The sequence below is a fragment of the Pelodiscus sinensis genome, chromosome 1, assembly GCF_052426305.1.
Source record: "Pelodiscus sinensis isolate ZL-2025 chromosome 1, ASM5242630v1, whole genome shotgun sequence".
In the NCBI taxonomy this organism is placed as follows: Eukaryota; Metazoa; Chordata; order Testudines; family Trionychidae; genus Pelodiscus; species Pelodiscus sinensis.
Window position 1 is genome coordinate 253,844,317 of NC_143052.1, and position 21,298 is coordinate 253,865,614.

General features: G+C 42.2%; 1 protein-coding gene across 1 annotated transcript in view; it reads right to left on the bottom strand.

The window, feature by feature from the left end:
* The window catches only part of UBAC2 (UBA domain containing 2), a 168,017-nt gene that overhangs the window by 102,676 nt on the left and 44,043 nt on the right, over positions 1–21,298 (bottom strand). The window lies entirely within an intron of this gene.

Genomic DNA, 21,298 nt, shown 5'->3' on the forward strand with positions numbered 1-21,298 from the left:
TTCAACCTATACTATATCTATTATCAAATGCTGCAGAAAGAATTAATATTATGAGAAATCGACATCCTTCACTGTAATTTCCATTGCATGTTGCCACCTGAAAACTTTACTATGCAATAGACTAAAATCTAGATATTCCTCTCACACTGGTGAGAATCAAGAGTAATTCTAGGTTTATAAACAATATAAATGAGAAAAGATAAAGCCATATAAATGTATTGGCATGGTAGATATTTTATGAAATCCCATTTTAATTGCTCTTAACTATTATTGAGTATATAATCAAGTAATCAGTAATCAGAATTATAAGTCTACAAGAGTTAATAACATTTGTGTTACAGGTATAAACATATTAGTGTAATTCTTTTAAACTTATTTATTATCTGGGTTCAGGGGTGCCTTTATTGGATAACTTATGAGCTTTATGAGAGATGCTAAGGTTACAACAGCAATGAGACAGTCTGTGTTTTGAAATTGTTTCTCAGAACACCAGAAAAATCCCATTCTAAAAATCTTTCATAACACTTCCCAACAGCAGACAAGAACAGGAAACAAATGCACCTCCTCAGTTGTAAACATATTTACTTGAAAAATATTCTATGACTTATTTTCACATCATCCCTACAAAATCCTAATCAGCCTTTCTCCTTTGCAAGTGGTGGTTATGAGTTACTAACTTTTTCTCAGTCTACTGGTCCATTGCTGCTGGCTGAACCTTCATTGACTTCACAGTAACAGAGGTCAAACAGAGGACATTTTGGAGGAGAAAATATGGGGGAATGGCAGCAAGTCACATTACAAATTACCCTGGAGGAACATAGAGAACCCTTTCCACTTGTTTACTGTAATAGTGTGTTTGTTTAGAACCTTACCATTGAGGAATTTGGAAGGGGGAGCAGGATTCAGGCAGGCTTTAGACCCCCAAAGTCACAGGAGGCATCAGAGAGTAGCAGACAGACCCACAAAGTTGTCTGGAAAAGAAGTGGCTGAAAGGAAATAGTTTCCAATGCCTGTTTGGAACAAGAAAGAGGATAGCACACAACATAACGTAAGGTATGATTTTGACACCCCAAACAAAAGATGAAACAAACAATTCAGGAATTCTAGTAGTATTTTACTTTGTGGTTTTTGATGGGCCTGCTTAAGAGGGAGCTCCTGCTGCTGTATGCATGGCTCCTGCTTCTCCTTTCCCCTTCAACAGAAGCGCTGTAAGCAAGACACAAGAAGTAATTCTTCCGATCTACTGCTCTGATTAGGCCTCACCTAGGGTTGCCAGATGGTTTCAGAAAAAATACCAAACAAAAAAAAAGGGATCCCGAGAGTTATTAGGAAAAAAAAAAAAAAACAACAACAACAACAAAAAAACCCACCAAAAAAATCTTGCCTCCCTGCGCAGGGCCTCACAGCTCCCCTGCGGAACCCGGTAAGCACCCGGGATTTTTGCCTCCTGGCCAGGAAAAAAAAAATCAGAAAGTACTGGACATTTTAGGTGTCCGATATTTTCTGATTTTTTTTTTACCAGACAGGAGGCAAAAATACCGAACTGTCTGGTTCAATACCGGACACCTGGCAACCCTAGTCAACTGCTGTACTGTGTCTAGTTCTGGACACCACATTTCAAGAAAGATGTGGAGAAATTAAAGTAGGTCCAGAGAAAAGCAACAAAAACGATTAAAGGTCTAGAATGCATGACCTATGAGGGATGACAAAAAATTGGGCTTGTTTAGTTTAGAAAGGAGAAGACTAAGAGGGGCATCATAGTAGCTTTCAAGTACCAAAACGGGTGTTGCAAGGAGGTAGGAGAAAAATTATTCTCCTTAACCTCTGTTGATAGGACAAGAAGCAATAGGCTTAAATTTCAGCAAGAGAGGTTTAGGTTGGATATTAGGGAAACCTTCCTAACAGTCATGGTGGTTAAGCACTGGAATAAGTTGGTTGGGGATGTTGAGTAATCTCCATTACTGGAGATATTTAAGATCAAGTTAAATAACCAACTGTCAGGGATGATCAAAATGGTGCTTGGTCCTTCTGTGAGTGCAAGAGATTGGACTTGATGACCTTCCAACGTCCTTTCCAGTTCTGGTATTCTATGATAATCAAAAACCCAAATGTCACACGGTTCCCTTGACCATACACATTTTAGTTACAAAAAAGGTGAGTATGACAGAAATAATTATTGTGATAAACTGCTGTCAATGATTTACTACATGCAACAATTAGTTCAGCCTAATCTAATGAAAGAATTGGAGTCATGAAGGGATTTATAGATTTTCCTTCCAGTGTAAATCTCTCTGCTTACGCACCACAATAATCTAGCAGTTTAAGTTTTACCAGAATGGAGTCACATTCCCCACTTCTACAATCCCAACCCCAACCCACCTTCCTCAAAAAATTATCATAAGGGGAGAGAAAAAACTTGATCTATTAAAACATTTTTAGATGTCTTACCCATAGTATTTTGCTTTCAGCTAAGGCAGGGAAAATCATTACCTTGATTTTTCTTCAACTAGATTTCTTTTAAAAAAATCATAAATGTAGAGAAACAGTTTTCCCTTCAGACTGTATATCATCTTTCCATAACAACACTTCTGTTTCTTCAAAAGCTGGAGATCATGCATCATTACAACAGAATAGCTAGGAACGAGACTTGCCATACCAGATCATGACATCTAATCTGCTAATTTGCTTTAAAGAATGGTATTAAATGATTCAATGAAAAATGAGAGAGGCTTCGAAGTATAACAATTTGCTCATAGGAGTATTTTCTTCCTAATCTCAAGAAGTTCTTGATTAATTTATATCTTAAGGCATAAGCATTGATATAGCAATTTTCATTAGCAAGATATACAGGCCACCCTCAAGATACATTTAAAAAAACTTGGACTTATAATGAAACAACTTAAAGTGGGAAATTTTTTCCCCGTGGCTGACTTCCGTTTTTGCACAAATTGGTTTGGGGTTTTTTTGTGCGACTTAAGAGTGGAGAGTGGGAGGACTTAATGCATCAATTCCTACAAGCGTCGAAGACTTTCATGCAGAACAGATGTATACCAGGACGATTTATAGTGGGGACACCAAGTATAACTATCCAACTACAAAAGACCCTTTTATGGGATCATACTTAAAAAAAAGTAAAGAATTAAGACGCTAAGCCAAATGCAGTAACGCTGGCGCAGAAAGGCAAAAGTTCGCCCCCTAAAGAACTAAAGCTCACTAGCTCCAGACATTCACTCTTCTACAGATTTCTTCCTTTCCATTTCCCCAACTTCTCCCTGCTCTGAATGGCTGTCCTTATTTTGCAGATCTCTAATAATGAGCTGATTGGCACTTTCTACTCTAACAAATTATACCTGGAGGAATCCTTCACTAAAATATTAAACATTCTGAATATTTTGTCAACATTTTATAATATAATCACACTAGTTTTAATTATTTTTGTTTAATTATTTCAAAATATCTGTCAACAACTATGTCTGTAACAACACAGACAACAAAAAAGATTCAGGAAATGTTTTTTGACAAATAGATTTCTTTCTAAGCATATTAACATAGATCTTTGAGTAATAATTCACTTAAACTACAATACAGAAATGTATTTTCCACACCCCTCAGAAACAGTTCAAAGGGCTAGGGGAGGCAAAGGAAATGAGAGAAATGGAAGTAATTTCTGGGAAGGAGCCTGGGGGTGAACCTAGAGAATTGTTGGGTGTAGACAGAAGTATGGAACAAAGGATGGTTAGGGAGTTGGGGAGCCCCCTATCCCCATGCAGACCTTGGCTAACCCCGGTATCTCCCATTCTGTCCGGCACATCAGCTTATATCCCCATGTGGCCGTGCACTCCCATTCCTTCCTGTCTTGCCTCCTACCTACCCATGCCCTCCCTGGCTCAATGCTGTCATCCAACTAGCTCCTATGCCCCTGCCCCAGTCTGTCCTGCCCACTAACCCTTCTGAACCTCAGTCTGTGTGACCCCCAATGCAGCTGCGTGTGCCCCACTTTGTCCCTACCATATCCCATGCCCTCTCCCCTGGCCACATGGGCAAGATGCTGTGAAGAAGACAGTCTCTGCCCTCTACCTCTCCGTGGCTGGGTGCTTCTGCTCAATCCAACTGCCCTCTCCTCAGTCGCTAGTGGTCAAAAGGCATAATTCCAGCTTGACCTACCTTGAAGCTTCCCTTTGATTCTCTATCAAAATCTATTATTCTGTGGGGAATGAAATCTTTGGGGGACATTCATTTGTTCTTGCTCAGCAGTAGCCAATATAGTACAGAAACTGAGGTGGTGAGGGCTATAAACTATTAATCTAGGAGAGTTTATAGCCAGGCAGCAAGGTCCAGAACTCCCTGCTGTGCTCTCCTCCCTTCAACATGGGGCTTCTAGCTGAAGTCATGCTCCTCCTCCCCCACTCCGCCCCTACCAGACCATGGATGTTGATGCACCACAGAGCTCAGGTTAAGGGGGGTACAACCTGTACTTATTGTATTGGAGGGCTCGAGGAAAGATAAAAACATTATGTTACAAAAAAGCTCTATGATGATCCTGCAAAATGAAGATCAGTGAGTGTTATATGAGTAATAAGTACCCAATTTGTATTCAGGATGAATACATATATCACGATAAAGTGTCAGATTATACAAAAGACAAGAGTGTATCTGTTTAGTGACACAGCTTACCCTAAACGGATCTTCTGCATAACTTCACTTTGTACTGGTGTCTTATTTAATGCATAGTAGGAATAAATAGTCTGATATTTTTATGCATTATTTTTGGTAGCTCAATCACTTCATTCTTAAAAATATATTCATAACTCTTGAATTAATACAATCCAGTCCTCATTATGTTCTACATTATATCCAATTTTATTTTGTGGTACTTGGGAACATCTCCTTGAAAACCCTGATGGTTTCTACTGTTGGTTTCTACAGTTCATAAAGATCATTTAAAAATTGGACTCTTCTGATGGATCGGGCCAAGCCTGGGCACAGCTGAGGGCGTCTGCTCAGGGCAAATTGCTCAAATTCGGGGCTCCTTACAGGCCCCAGACTGGAGACCTTCCCAAACAGGCCACAAACCAGTCCCACAGAGCACTTCAGCTGCCTGCCTGAAGCCTCACGAGCAAAACCCCTCCGACATCCCAGCAATATCTGTGCCCCAGATGGCACCAGGCCTCATACACAGGTGAGGGATTTTAGAACCCAATCTCACCTTCCCCGAATAGAAGCCATAGATAGCCAGGTCAAAGAAGCCAGCCATAGATCCCAGGTCAATTTACCCTCTGGACCTTACCCACAAGATCACGCTGAGCCAATCCTTTAGAATCTAAAAGTTTATTACCACAAAATAGAAAAGCATGAGAGTAAGGTTGTTAAAGTATCATACATTACATGCATCATATCTCCCAGTTCTCAATGCAGGCTTGCAGCAGAGATGTTATAACTGATGGCTTAAAAGTCTTTGGTGAACATCTTACATCAGGATGGGTCCACAGTTCTTTCCGGCTCTTCAATTCCTGCACTGCTACCTCTGGGATGAAGGGCTAAGCTGAGCACCAAGATGGAGTCGGCCACATGGCATATTTATACTCCCTCCTGGCTTCTTCCAAGCTGAAGGGAGTCACATGGCCAGTGGCGTCTTTGAAGTCCATTGTTCCCTGGAACTTTGCTCATTAGCATGTCCATGGGCAAACGTTCCTGGTCCATTACTCAATCACATACAGAGAAATTTCCAGTCTCCATACAGAGTACATATTCATAACTCCACCCACAGACATTATAAAAATATATGGAGAGCATATACAGAATCAGTAGAAAGTAAGCTTTTGTTTGACACCTCACATGGCCCCCTTTGGACCAACTTTTGGGGGAAACACCCCCCCCCAGGGTGCAGCTGTCATATGGCTGCTCCCCTCAAAATCCAGTAACGTGACAACTCTACGAAGTGTTGTTACTCAAAGTTGATTTTATACAGTGTGGGTTTTGTTTTATATTTACTGTCATATTTACAATGGAAAATTAACAGCTTTTTGTAGAACAATGAGTTTCCTCACTTCAAATATCTTCCCTTTTATTAATCCATGACTACAACTTTTTTTAAAGCAACAAACAGTTCTGTGTTCCCCATGACTATTGCAATGAAATCACTTGGCTCCTCTGAAAACTCAAACAAGAAAAGTAAGGATGTTGCAAAACATCTCAGTGATTTTTCCAACTGTTTTTATCATAAAGGCTCACGTCAGAATCAAATGATGGCTCCCAAAGAGCATTTACTTTTATTTATCACGTAACTGTGAGCATAAAAACAAACCAAGCAAAAAATAAACAGTCTTGTTACTTATGCATACCCTGAGTCTGCAAACTCCCTTCCTAATCAGCAAAGACTTGAAGGATAGGTTCCAAATTTTCTGGTAGGCTACTGGACCAACTGTTTTCCCAGCTGCTTCTCATATACTTAATGATTTTGTTCTTTATCACCTGTCTTTAGCTATCTAATCATTAAAATCCCAGTCATACAACTGCTCTTGCTTGGAGTTCCACTGAACTCACTGTTATTAGGCAACTAAAAGTTATTCTTGCAGTAACTTTTGTCTGTTACTTAGGTAAGTCAAGAGTCTCCTCGTGTGCCCCAGAGTTAGTTGTTCCAACAACTTATTTATGAAGTCATCCAATTCCCTGCTTTGCATTTGTTCCAACAGAGTTTCAATCAAGCAAAGACCAAACATTCTGGAAAGCAGTCACATTTATTTTACAAGAATATGGTTAACACAGAAGCTGAATGGGAGACTACTGATATTCCTGCTCAGATGAGTTCTCCCCCAAGAACAGGTAGCTAGCAGAACTAGGGATGTAACAGTGTAACTGTTTAATCTAATAAGCTCATGCTTATTGGTTAACTATTTACTGTAGTGGTTAAAGGGCGGCTCCTGGCCCCACTCCTAGGGAACCAACTGCCACCCAGTGCTGTGACTCTGCATCAGAGCTTGCAGAATGGGGTGGCAGCCAGCTCCCTGGGAGTGGAGCCAGAAGCCAGCTCCTGGTGCATACCAGCTGATCTGCTACAATACCAGAGGCAGCAGCGCAGGGCAGGAGTTATCTCCCCAAGAGCAGGAGCTGGTGCGTGCTGGGTGTCAGCTTAAAAGCCAGCTTCCAGCTTGCACCTGCTCCTGGGGAGCCAGCTGACACCCTGCGCTGAGGGCTCTATAGTATAAGCTTTATATTTCAGAGTCCAGTGTGTAACCCCAAGATTTTTAACAGTTACACAGATGCCTCATTAACCACTTTGTAAACATTTCTAAGTAGTATTATATAATTTAGAAGAGGGAAGGTGTAGTGGCAAGGAATTCAGTCATGAGAAATTTAAAAAGCTCAATCTGGGAGGCCCATAAAATGAGAGAAAAAATTTTCCTGCTTCATGCAAAGATATCGAATTCCAAACAAAGAGGGTAGATAGATCCCAGTGATCACAGAGAGAAACTTGTCAGCATGATGTAATTCTTGACTTCAGCATGGGGCATTTATTTTAATTATGCTAATACTCTTCAAACATAAGATAAAAGTCACCATCAATATTAATACGAGTTTAAAAAAGTTTAAACTATTATTTTTTCTGAAAAGTTTGTCCCAGCCTTTTAAAGTGAATGGCAGGATTTCCTTCTGCAGTCCAAGGGGATTACACCTCCCCATTTTCCTCTGCTCTGGCTATGCATGAAGAACAAACAAGGTTGCTACTTCCCCACAGAGGTAAAGGAAGGAATAATCCCTACTAATAGCAAAAAAAGCTACTATCCTTACATCTAACTCCTAGCTGGACTGAAAATACAGCCTTCTAGAAATCCACAGTAACAGTACAAGAAAAAGAGAAGTTCCTCCTTATTCCCCAAAGTGAAAAGACTTATTAGATGTGGAAGGGTTTCCTCTTTCAGTGAGTCAATTTATTACAAAGTTTTGGTCAAAAGAAAAAAAAAGTCAAAATAAGAGTTGCCACTGTACTATGTCCAATTTTGTTTGCATCACCTTGACAGAGCTACATTAAAGACTGGATACAAGTACAGTGCATGTTCCACATGATGAGTTTTCAAAAAGTGGATTATTACATTTGAAAAGGTAAACAATTAGAAGGGACTTGTCTGAGGTACAGTGAAAAAGTGACTGAGACAGAATATATCCATGTTCACAACTACAAACTATGGTAATAATGTTTGAACAAGGTTTACTTTGTCAGATATTTAAAAATTCACAATTTACTGAACAATATAATAGTAAAATGCACGTAGAAACATTATATGTGAAGTTATAAACATAAACTGAGTTCATGACTACAAGTGTGTTTTCCAGGTAAGTCTGGGGAGTAGCCAAACCCAGAAAAAGGGAAACCTGATGTCTTAGCCAGGTGTAAACAAAGCTGATTAACCATTACTTGCTAAATGGCCATTATTTGGCAAAAAAAGATGAAGAAAAAAAATCTACATCTTAGCAAAGAAACAGCAGGGAATTTCCACATAGGCTGCCTGTCACTTTGCTCCCACTGAAAAATGCTTCTCAAAGAGAGGACAGGACTATAAAAAAAGAGCCAGATACCCCAGGAGACTCAGCCTGCCTCCCCACTGCAGTCTCTGCACCTGAAAAAGACAAAGGAAGTAGCTGTTGAACTCTGGAAAAGGAGTCCTGACCTAAAGAACTTGATCAGTAGAGCATGTACTGAAAAAACTTTGCTTTGAGTCCAACATAGTTTCATATAGTTGTATTTTATTTATCTTGCAATCATTTTTTATATGCACCAGCCCAACTGTAGCCAGGGAGCTCTGGTCCTAACCATACAGCTCCCGGCCTCATTCTGGCCCCAGCAGCTGGGGAGCTCCAGCCCCACCAGCAACCAGGGAGCTCTGCCCTAGCCCCAGTTGTTGAGCTCTGGCCACCCCCCCTCCCCACAGATCTAGGCAGCTGCAGAGCTCCCGAGCTCCACAGCTGGGGCCAAAGCTCTGCAGCCACCTGGCTGCCACTGGTCCAGAACTCCCTGGCCACTGCTGGGGCCAGAACAAGGTTGGAGCTCTGTAGCCGGGGAACTCCAACCACAGCAGCAGCCACAGAGCCCTAGCCTGGAGGAAGCAGAGCAGGACTGGTCATTAGGGGAGGAACCTCCGTTGGTCCAGAAAATCCTTTCATTCAGGACCCGTCGGATCCCAAGGGTGCCAGACTAGAAACATCCAACCTGTAATTATTGTTTTATTATTTTATCTAATCCACTGTGTTGTAGCTGAAATGTCTAGATGACTATTTAAGATAATAACCTCACAAATAATTCCCGAAAAGATATAATGGACTTAATGTAGTTGTAGTGTCCAGGAGAGGGCTGTGTATTAAAAATACTTACACTTCTGGGTGAAGATCTGGGTTATTGTGATCACCCTGTAGCATAACTCAGGCCTTTTCTTTCACTACATGGAAGAGCGACGTTGCCAGCATCGATCTTCCAGAGTTTGATTTAGCGAGTCTAGTTAAGACTCGCTAAATCAAACTCAGAGGATGCCTCCACCAGCATCCAGTACTCCTGCTTTTGCAATGAGTAAGGGAAACCCACTGGACTGTTTTCTCCTGTCAACCTCCCATTGTGGGAATACCATCAAGCTCAGCTTAAAAGAAGCCAACTCCAGCTACATATTCTATGTAGTTGGTATTGCGTATCTTAAGCTGAGATGCCAGGTCTAGTTTAGACCTGGCCTAAGGCTTGTAAGAGCACAAGAATGGCTGGCTGGCTGCAGCATATTTGCTGGGAGGGACTTATATGCTGGAGGCTATTTGTGAGCAGTCCAGGTTGGAGGCTACATCAGCAAGGCATTGTAAAAGGCAGGAGTGAAACATGTCAGTCTAGATCATGCCCCAGTTTGTAACAGTGATCACTATGCTTTTAAGTTTTATCACATAATATAAGAACAAAGACTATGAAATGAAAGACTAAAAATTAAATTCAGACTATAAGAACATTAATATTTCTATTTATAATATATAGCTATAGACTATTTGGAACTTTTTTATTCTAAAGAAGACAACAACCCAGTGTGGTTTTAATTTGAAATCAATGATCTTAAAACATTTAACAATATTTGTAATTCTGTAATATTGGCAATCAAACCTCACACACTTCATGACATAACTTAATTCCCTGTGATAGATTGAAATTCTCTTCACTCTTTGCAATATGCAGCACCGCACAACTGTTTAACTGGAAAGGTGCATAATGGGGGATAACAGAGATTTTTCAGCCTTTAGACAGTTTAGAACTGCATCTTTCCTTCACTGATCTGTTATATTGTGTAACAGACAACAGGTGGCAGCATTCGTGTGATCATTACTCTAAATATGCTTTCACTGCAAGAGAAAAGTTTTCACTGACCTAAATGAAATACACTTCAACATATATGCTGTGTTTTACTAAATACACTTTGTCACTAAACTGAGTGCACATATTAGCTGCAAATTATTAAAGTCAGTTAACCTTCTTCTCAGCAATGTAATAAATAATCCATCTTTTTGTTTTTAATTTTAAAATGTGGATTTAATTTACTGAATCACATATGAATATTCACTGCTCAAAAATGTTATGCAGATTCAAGACTGACTGGCTGTGCCTTATATCCTCGTAGCATTTGAAATGCACCCTAAACTTAAACTTCTGAAAACTAGAAAATATAAATTTAAGGTAATATCTCCCACACCGCACTTCCATATAACCTTAATTTTGCCCCGTTAAAGTGAGAATTGCCACAGGGACTAAATCAACCCTGACATCTCTTTAAAATAACCTGCCAATTTCTGTATTACGTTCAACAGAATGCTACAACCATTATTCCTCTTCATACACTCCTGCTGACTCTACTGACTCTCACTATGTATTGGTCCAGAAATTAGTTGCAGTAAGACACCAGTGCTCACAGTACCGTCTGAGAAAAGGTGCAGTTGCAACTAGTAAGATTAGGGACCCTTTTTTCTTTGCTGTGCTATGTTGGAAGCTTGACTAGGTAAACACAATGGCCTCTCTAAAAATTTAAAGGTATGTCTACACAATAAAAGCTCTGCACAGGCTAATTCACATGAGCTTGCATGAATTCAGCTAGCTAAAGAGGGTGACAACTGCAGTGAAGACAGTGGCATGCAGGCCTCAGTTCATGTAGTACCAGCCCAGCAAACCCTGTGTATATACTTGACTCGCTAGATGCCCTGTGTACAGTTTTAAGAAGAGAAAGTATTAAAGTTTATAAAGCATCTATAGAGTTACTGGTGTGCTAATACTGCTGTCACAGTCATCTTCCATGCTTACATGTCACTATACATGTCTGGAATTAAATGGAAGATAAGGGCATGTCTACACTACTTGACAGATTGACAGGCAGCAGTTGATACAGTGGACAGCTCTGTCATGTCCCTCTTTCTAGATGAAAAGAAAGAGAAATAATTCCATTTGTCAATAGTGAACTGAGGTGACAATAGTATAATACATTGAACCCAATTCAGGGATACTAGTTCAGACCTGATTTTTATTGTTAATCAAAGGTTTTCTCTACATCTAGAGATAAGGCTATGCAGCAGTAGTTCTCAGCCTATTTAATGCCAAATGCCCTGCACAAATTGAGTAACTAGTGTTATTTAAAAGTTTAGGTTATAATCCACTTAGTGTGTTAGGCATAGCGACTGTTCCAACGGATTTGGGGTTACCATAACACAATCCATCAGAGACAGAGCTAGCAAATATATTCTACCGACACAGAATATCTTACTGCCCCTGTATAAAACTATGGTACGCCCACATCTTGAATACTGTGTACAGATGTGGTCTCCTCACCTCAAAAAAGATATTTTGGCCTTGGAAAGGGTTCAGAAAAGGGCAACTAATGATTAGGGGTTTGGAACGGGTCCCATACGAAGAGAGGTTAAAATGACTGGGACTTTTCAGTTTAGAAAAGAGGAGACTAAGGAGCAATATGATAGAGGTATATAAAATCAAGAATGGTATGGAGAGGGCGAATAAAGAAAAGTTATTTATTAGTTCCCATAATAGAAGAACTAGAGGACACCAAATGAAGTTAATGGGTAGCAGGTTTAAAACTAATACAAGAAAGTTCTTCTTCACACACCGTGTAGTCAACCTGTGGAACTCCTTGCCAGAGGAGGCTGTGAAGGCTAGGACTATAACAGAGTTTAAAGAGAAGCATGATAATTTCATGGAGGTTAGGTCCATAAAAGGCTATTAGCCAGGGGATAGAAATGGTGTCCCTGGCCTCTGTTTGTCAGAGGCTGGAGAAGGATGGCAGGAGACAAATCGCTTGATCATTGTCTTCGGTCCACCCTCTCTAGGGCACCTTGTGCTGGCCACTGTCAGCCGATAGGCTAGTGGGCTAGATGGACCTTTGGTCTGACCCAGTATGGCCATTCTTATGTTCTTAGTGCAAGTTATGATGATTAATATTTTAGTAATTAGATGCTGCTATATATCCCGAAAAAATGTTAAACTGTTACTCTATGGATTGTAGTGCTAAATTCCAAAAGAGATCAACAAACGAGTTCAACCTAGCTGATTATCTCCAAGGAGTTGGAAGATTATATAGCATATATTACTATACCTACAAGGACACATAGGAAAACAAACTGATTTTTAAATCTGAAGTATGCTTTTTATTATAATTAAATCATTCTGCTATTTTTCATCTCAGTCTTTCCAGTACCTGCCAAGCGACAAATAGATTTTTGGAAATTCTTGTGGAGCCTGCTAAATCCATAGTGAAGGTGGATGTGTACTTGAGGCTGCATCTGAGTTTAGTCCCCCTGAGGATTTGCTTTATGCCTAGGGTTGCCAGATGTCTGGTATTGATAAAGTTGCCAGATGGTTTAACCAAAAATACTGAACACTCCCCCTCCCCCCCCCCGTCAGAAAAAAAACATAGGGAAAAAATTCTGTTGAGAAAAAGAAAAGGGGGAGACCAAAGTTGTTGAGGGAAAAAAAAAAGCACTGCAGCTTTAAATGACCCCGCACTCCTCACTACTTCACCCTTGCCAGATGTGGCAAGGGAAAATTGTCCCTGCCAGACTTCTGTCCAAGGTAAACAGGAAATACCGGACATTTTAAATATCCAGTATTTTCTGTTTTTTTTAACCGGATGGAGGGTGTGAATACCGGGCACCTGGCAACCCTACGAGGGCTTTGGGGGGCCACTGTGGTCTGGGGTTGCCAGATGGTTTAACCAAAAATACCAAACACTCCCCCTTAGCCCCCCCCAAAAAACGGGGAGAAAATTTGTTGAAAAAAAAGGGGGGAGGACCAAAGTTGTTGAGAAAAAAGAAAAAAAAAGGTCCCAGAGAGTTAGTAAGCGAAAAAAAAAAAAAGCAGCATGCCCCCTTTAAGAACAGGAGGGGCTGGGCTCTGCCTCTTCTAACAGGTGGCCATCTTGCCTCCCTCCCTCCTCCGGGCCAGACAGCTCCCCTACAGAACTAGATGGGAGGGGGGGCTGGGTCCAATTGCTGACTGTGTATAGGGTTGCCAGGTGTCCAGTATTGACCCGGACAGTCTGGTATTTTCACCCCCTGGCCAGGTTAAAAAAAAAAAAAAAAAAATCAGAAAATACCGGACATTTTAAGTGTCAAGTACTTTCTGAATTTATTTTTACCAGACAGGAGCTGAAAATACCAGACTGTCTGAGTCAATACCAGACACCTGGCAACTCTAGGTATTGACTGGGCCCAACCTGTTTTTCTCCCATTTTGTCTAGTCTAAGCTTTAAGGAGGGAGTTTAATTTAATTTCACTGGTATCAATGGCTGCCTTTTGTAGCTAAGTTTCCAAGGGAGCTGGTTGGGATTTTACAACACATACATCTTTAGTGAGGCCACGAATGTCTTTTGAATTCAATCAGTGCTCCGAGTCGACATCCTGGGTTAGATTCTGTGGCGTCATGATCTCCCTCTTCATCTGCCTAAATGGTTCAGACTTAGGTCTTTTGTTCCCATGTCCCCATTTTATCATTGGAATCTATGTTCAACAATTTGACGTTGAGCCAGGCATTTATTTTAAACTTTTATGACAGACACTTATTGCCAATCTGTATGAAAGTGATTATTAAAGATTAATTGATACGTGGGGAGTGGACTAAGCAGCTACCTTTTTCCTGGGTATCACGTAACCCTCCACAAAGGAGTTTCTAAAAAGCAATAGCTTGGAGAGATGCAAACTGTCTGCAAGTTTTTCTAGTGCAATAATTATTTAAATATTTAATTAATTATTATTAATAATTATTTAAATATTTCTAACTGGTCCTTAGTATCACAAAAGCTGAGCCACCAAGCTGTCCAGCTATCTCAATTTTGGGGATCAGAAGTGTAAAAAGAATATTAATCTTAAAAGAATATTATAATTTTATTATAAATATTATAAATAGCTGAATGGCTGTATCTCAGAAATGCTTGATCAAAAAATTCACCAAACATGCACCATTAACTAGTTCAGCCCCCAGCACCAAATTTCAATAAATTTGCACATGCACATGCTTTAGATCAATTTGAATAATAAAATCAAATATTTCTTGTGAAGAGCTGTATGTGAGATCCTCTTAACTAAGTGATCCACATTTGCACAACTAACTCTGCTCCTGGCTCCAATGAAATGCAGATTGCTTTGAAAATTACAGAGTCTATATGTCGATTTCAGAGCATTTAGAAATATCTGTAAAGAAAAAGCACTGCTTCGGGGGGGGGGGGGGGGGCAGGGGAGGGTAAGAATCTCAAAAAAGGCCTCCATTCCCAGTTCTCTCCACCTCTGAAACAGAATGCAAGTAGAAAGTAGAAACACATACAAAAACATTCACCGAAATCTGCCAACAGCAGAACTCAAACTCACAGTGAATATGGGTCAGGTTCAAGGGATACCGGATACAGCCTTTAGCTACTCAGTGACTGTCATGTGTATTTCTTGCTTGCCACAGGGGCATGGGCCAGGGTGCTAGTGGGTGCTGGGGCCGGGGAGAGGGTGCTGCTGGGTGGCAGGGTACTGGGGCCGGGGACAGGGAGATGCTGGATTCTAGGGTGGATGGCAGGGTGCTGGGGCCGGGGACAGGGTGCTGCTGGGGTGGGTGGCAGGGTGCTGCTGGTGCTGGGGACAGTGCTGGTGGGGGCTGGGTATAGGGTACTCATGGGGGGTCTGGACAGGTGACAGGGTCAGCTGGGACCAATACCTGGAAATCTTGCAGCAACTCTGGGTTCCAGGAAGTGTGCGACTGCACCTCCCCTCTCCAAACAGCTGGCACGCGTACTGCCTGAACAACAGGGGCTGTAGCACTCCAGGAACTTACTTCCATGATGCTGTCCTGTGGAGGGGGGAGGGTGCAGGGAGTCCCAGGGCAGACAGCGCTGCCTGCACAGTCGGAGCTGCGCAGACCAGGGTCTCCTGACCTCCGCTCCTCCCCGTCTCCCCTCCCACCGCGCAAAAAGGGCACAGAACTAAATTACCGAGTGCCACAGCCCCAGCTGATCAGGCAGCGCACACCAGCTGCTTTGGGGAGGGCAAGTGCTTCCCTCCCCGCTGTGGGTCACGTCAGGTCACTCCGGTCCAACACCCCCCTAGTGTGCTGGCTGAGAGCAACACCTCTGCGTCACCAGGGAAGAAGGGGAAACAAGTGTGCTGCTTCTTTAAGAAACTGGTTAGCCGGCACTCTCTCATTCAGAGGGGGCGGGGGAGTGCCGGCTCCTTGCGGAACCCCTATTTTCACTTCGTGGAACCCCAGGGTTCCATGGAGTACCAATTGGAAAACACTGCTCTAAAGCATGCAAAAATCACTCTCTGGTTCATTGCCCAAACTTGAACCACCTTGTAAATACAAAGTTCATCTCAAATAACTTTTGAAATGTTACATCCCCAAAGGGGCATGCTGGACAACAGCAGACTTGAACTCCAACTGTGATATATCAGTTTGGGGTGGATCTAGGGATGTAAGCAACAAGTTGAATAGTCCCTGAACTAGTTGCTTCCCCCCCTTGCTGCCTCCATCAGAGGCATCAAGGAGGGGGAAGCAGGAGCCGGTGCTGGAGAGAGCTGACTTAAAAGTACATTTAAAATATGTTTAAAAGGCTGGTACACAGCAGGGGGAACCCTGCATGAGTTGGGAATCAGCTGTCCTGGCTTGCACTGGGTCCCTCCTGCTGCACTTTAGCCTTTTAAATGTATTAAGAGCCAACAGGCTCTTAATACATTTAAAAGGGAGACTGCAGCAGGGTTAGCTCCCGGCCGAGAGCTAACCCTGATGCGGCTTCCCACTTATCGACTAGTTGATGGCTGACTAAACAAGTCGGTTAATTGATTAAACTAAATTTAACATCCCTAAGTGGATCAGACCAAGAGTTTGAGCCCCAGCTATATGCAAAAAACACTATCAAAATTGAAATTATGTCATGATTTCTGTAAGGGACGCTATATCTTAAGAAGCCCCTTCCTCAAACAACTCCAAATTTTAATCACTAACCCCACTTCTAACCCAAGCCCTAATAAGGTAAAGCAAATTTCAATATGATCTGAACATTCATATGAATTATAATGCATTTAGAAAAATCAACTGTTCAACACTCAACTAATCTCAACTTCAAGTACAGTGGCACTTAGCACCCCACTATTATATAAACTTAAACAGACTTCAGGTTAAGTATTCAACAAATAAAGGTTGTGGTTAGTGCCCAATAAAGGCATGTGAGCTTACTCACAACAATAAGATTGGAAACAGCTACAGATTGGGAGACAGGAGTTTCCTGAACAGTTGAAGTCCACCCTTTCTTTCTGATAGGCGCATTAAGCCTATTTGGGAAACAGAGAAGGAAAACACACAATACACAGTTTGATTTCTATCAAACGGAAGCTGTGGATAATTCTGCCCTCTCTTCAGATGCAAAGCTCTTTGTATCCCCTGTGAGGCTCACAAATTCAACAAACAGGCCAGGTAACTAACCTGTTATAAAATTACTCTCATTTTACTATGCTAGGAATACAGCACTATGACACAAAGGATGTGTCTACACTAGGAGATTATTTTGAATTTACTAAATTCGAATTCTGGGCACCCAATTTTACAAATTTGAAGTTCCATGTCCCCACTATGGGGAAGAATCCAATGTCGTCTGAGGCAGGCTCCACTAATGTGGCTGCGCTACCTCAGACTCAGAGCCCCAGGAAGCACTCTGGGGAACTGCAGAAGGCTTCCCAGAGGCCAATTAGTTCAACAGCACCGAAGTGTCCATGTTTATGATATTTCAGACTTACAAGTTTGGGAATGGCGTTATTCCTCATAAAAAGCAGGAGTACAGAATTTGAATTCCACAGCCCCTTATTTTGGAATAATGGGTTTGTTAGCGTGGATGCATCACTTACAAAATGGACCTTGGGGGGCTTATTTCAGACTAAGGTCCTGGTGGAGACCAAGACAAAGAGAAAGAAATTAACCATCAGTTGCTTCCTTCCAATGAGAATGACAGCAGAAAGATGACCCACAAGAAGACCATATCCTTCCCTCCCAGTATTTTCACAATCATGATGACAAGGGAAACAAGAGTGAGTGAGGCGCTTACAACAGTCTTCAAATATGTAATGTGTTCAAGTCCACTGAAGGTAAAAGAGAAAATAATGACTTTACTCTGCAGCAAGGGAGATTGAGGTTAAATACTAGGAAAAACTTTCTAATTATAAAGATAGACTAGAGGTATGTGCCCTGTGCTCACTATGCTCGCCAACCCCCCTCTCTCTGGCCACTTTTGCAGGCAGAGAACCTGTTAATCTTGCACTGAATATGTAGAAAAGTGAACAAACGAAGCTGTATGGGAAAAAACCTTGTGAATTGGTCTATTGCTCCTGTACTACCTGTTACAGACGGATCTACAGACAGATCTCAGTTTCACAGTTGGTTCTGTAGGGCAAGTCAGTCAGACACTGAGACTCCACTTTCTAGTAAGCTGATGACGTCATTCGGCGCGCAGCAGGAAAAGCTTTTTTATAGAGAGAGAGAGAGAGATGAGCACTGAAATAGGCTTCCAAGGAAGCATGTGGAATCTCCACCAATGGAAGTTTTTAAGAACAGGTAGAACAAACCATTTGTCAGGGAAGATCTAGGTATACCTAGTCCAGCCTTAAAGTGGGGGCTGGACTTGGCACTTCGTATATCTATGATTCCATGAAACATAATAATGAGAATTTATTTTAACAGGAGCTAGAAGTAAGGGTAGGCAGATAAAGGACATGTTTCTTTTCTTCTTGTTGACAACGTAGTGCAACAAAAGGAGGAACCAAAACCATGAGTAATTCCCACAACAGAAGCAGAACCTCCGGGGGCTAAAACATGGCCACCAATCCTCTCACTCTTAGCATCTCACAACATTTGGGGTATGTTTTCTCTGCATAGTTAACTTGGAAGACTGGCCCCCTGGTCTAAGCATCGAGACTAGCCTAGCCCAGGTCTGAACAGCCACAACACCAAGCCATACTAAAATAACCGTGACTTCCTTGCACATAGCAAATGGAGCTTGCTGCTGCTATAAACTGAGCAACTGTACAATTTTTTTCTCCCAGAGAACTGTGGGAGAGTTAATCTGTCCTTGTGAATACAAGATGGGAATTAAGGGAAGGCATTGGAGGACGATCAGCACTTGAGTTGTTTTGCTTGTATCTTCACTGCAAAATGTGCTAGTTACCAGCCCAAATGGTAACAGCTCCCAGATTATAGCTCACATCCCAGGAGGGGCCAGGATGCTGAGTTGGAAGGACTGCTAACCTAAAGTTAGAGGCTTGTGTATGTCAGCCAGACTCAGGTTAAACACGATACCCAGGATTAACTTCATAGCTAAATTAGGCCAACTGGGCCAAAACGTCAGTCACTGCCAGTGTTCCCTCTAAAATTTTCCGTCCGCGAGCAGAGTGAGTTTTTTCTTGTGCACGAATATTGAACTCATGTGCGCTTGTTTAGATGTGTGCGAGCAATGCACACATCAGTTACTAACAAAATTACATACACACACAATTTAAAATTGTTATGTAAGAAAAAATACTAAAACAATGAATAATTAACAAGGTGCCTGACCCTGTACCCACCCATCCTGAAAGCCACCCACCTTGCTGGCCCCAGCCCCCAACACACACTTTGCCCCCATGAGGACCACACACAGCCAGCTGGTACCTCTATAGCATGGTGAACTGCCTAACCCCCCCGCCCCCACACACCCTGTAGCTGTGCCCCGCCTTGCAACCTGCCTCCCTCCCCCCACCACCACCACCATATGCCACCAATATTTAAGCCAGGGCCATGCTATCTGCCCCCCAAACACAAACAGCCAGTACCTGGGCTTAGGGCTCACAGCCCAAGCACCACTTCCCAGAGATCTGTGCCCAGTCCCATATCTCACCTGTTTCGCACCCCCTGCCATTGCTCAGAAACCTGTGTCTGACCCTGAACCTTGCCCTACTCCTCCGCTCTCCTGGAATTCACCTGTGCCCAGTACCTCCCACCACAGATGGCTGGCTCCTTTGCCTCCCACCCAACCAGCTTCTGTGCCAGGTCCCCGCTGTCCTTGGTCCCTATGATACAACACAAGTATCTGCTTCCCTGCTCTCCTGCCCAGGTTCCCACATCGCTCACAGCTCCTCCAGCCCCAACTGCCGCAGCACCCTCCCACTTCATGGCTCCTCTGGCTCCAGCTGCAGCCTCCCACCGTGTGGCTCGCAGCTCCTCTGGCCCTGATAGCCACTGCAGCCTCCCACCATATGGCTCACAGCTCCTTTGGCCCCAGCCACCACAGCAGCTTCCCGCTTCCTGGCTCATGGCTCCTCTGGCCCTAGCCACCGCAGCAGCCGCCTGTTGTCCACCACACAGCTGCATGGCTCTGCGTAGGAGGTGTGTGGGGTGGAATTCTTTTCTGCATGCAGCTTAGAGGGAACCCTGGTCACTGCCTTTCAATAAAGTCATTATCACAAGAGATATTAATTAAATCCCATCCGTTTAACCTCCTCTTGGTGTAGTAGCACAGATGAAGAAGATAACTTTAAATATGGTCTCTACATTGTTCACTACGAGTCCAACGAGGTAACTAAATGGCATCTTCAACTTCATCTCCTACTCATCGGGACAGAGAGCAAAACCAGACATTTTCCTCCAACATGAATGGCAACAAGAGGCAGCTCACTGCACAGCATCTCCACCAATCCCAAACTAAACCAAAAATTGTTTTCCACCCAGAGCCAGATTTCATTCTGCATTTGTTTTGCTCAGAAGTGCACTCATTTTCTATTTGATTAAATAGGAGGGTACTGGATGTTACTTCTCAAATAATAAAGTATCTGGCAGGGAAGGAAGAGCTCGGCAGCCTGGATACTCTCCTCCACGAGTTCAGCATATGATCCACAGCAGCATAATGAATATTAGCGACCAGGGAAAGCATTTTAGGGAACACTCCCTCAGCGGGACGCTATCACAGAGGTGATTCACTCCACTGTAAGTGAACTCCAGTGTTCTAACGCTGCTGGACTACAACACCAACCACCACCTTGCAATCCTGATGATACACTAGTTTCTTAAAACTAGCAACATTTTAGAATTAAGCAGTGTCTTAAAAGATACAATTTTACAAGCAACAATCACAAAATAGTTTTTGAACAGAAGATGAAGCATCCTGGGAAGCTGGGATGGTTTAGGTGTCTGGGAGGTGGGATTAGCAAGAGTTTAATGCTTGTTTTGTTTGGAATGACTTTGAAATGTTCACATACATAGCTCAAGTTTAATCCTCTAAACTAGTTCCATACTCACAGTTACAGACATCACAAGTCTGTGCATGAACACACAGTTTTCAAAGCCCCATTCTCTGACCATGCACACTGATGTGAGGTTTGTAAATATCTATCCACTAAATTCTGACTGAGGCAACATTTTTTCATACAGAAGTAACAGGACTCTGGGCATTTAATAAAACACAGTATCACACATTAGGACTTTCATTCTGTGAGGGTATATTTCATATTCTTTATGAAAACATGCTTAGAAATAAGAATTTACCTAATTCAAATATGCTTTTTGCAAAATATTGCATGTAACATTATTTTTAAATTTATAATCTGTTGAACGTGTATATTCTATTTGTGTGCCTGTATCATTCCTGTATTTTAAGTTAGAAATATGAAGCATAAACCTGTTTACTGATCTAGGCCTGGTAAGTGAAGGGCATTACTGGTACTTAAGGAACTTAGTGGCCTGCTATTGGGGACAAAGATTGGTGAATAGTCTTGCTTCCCCTCTGAG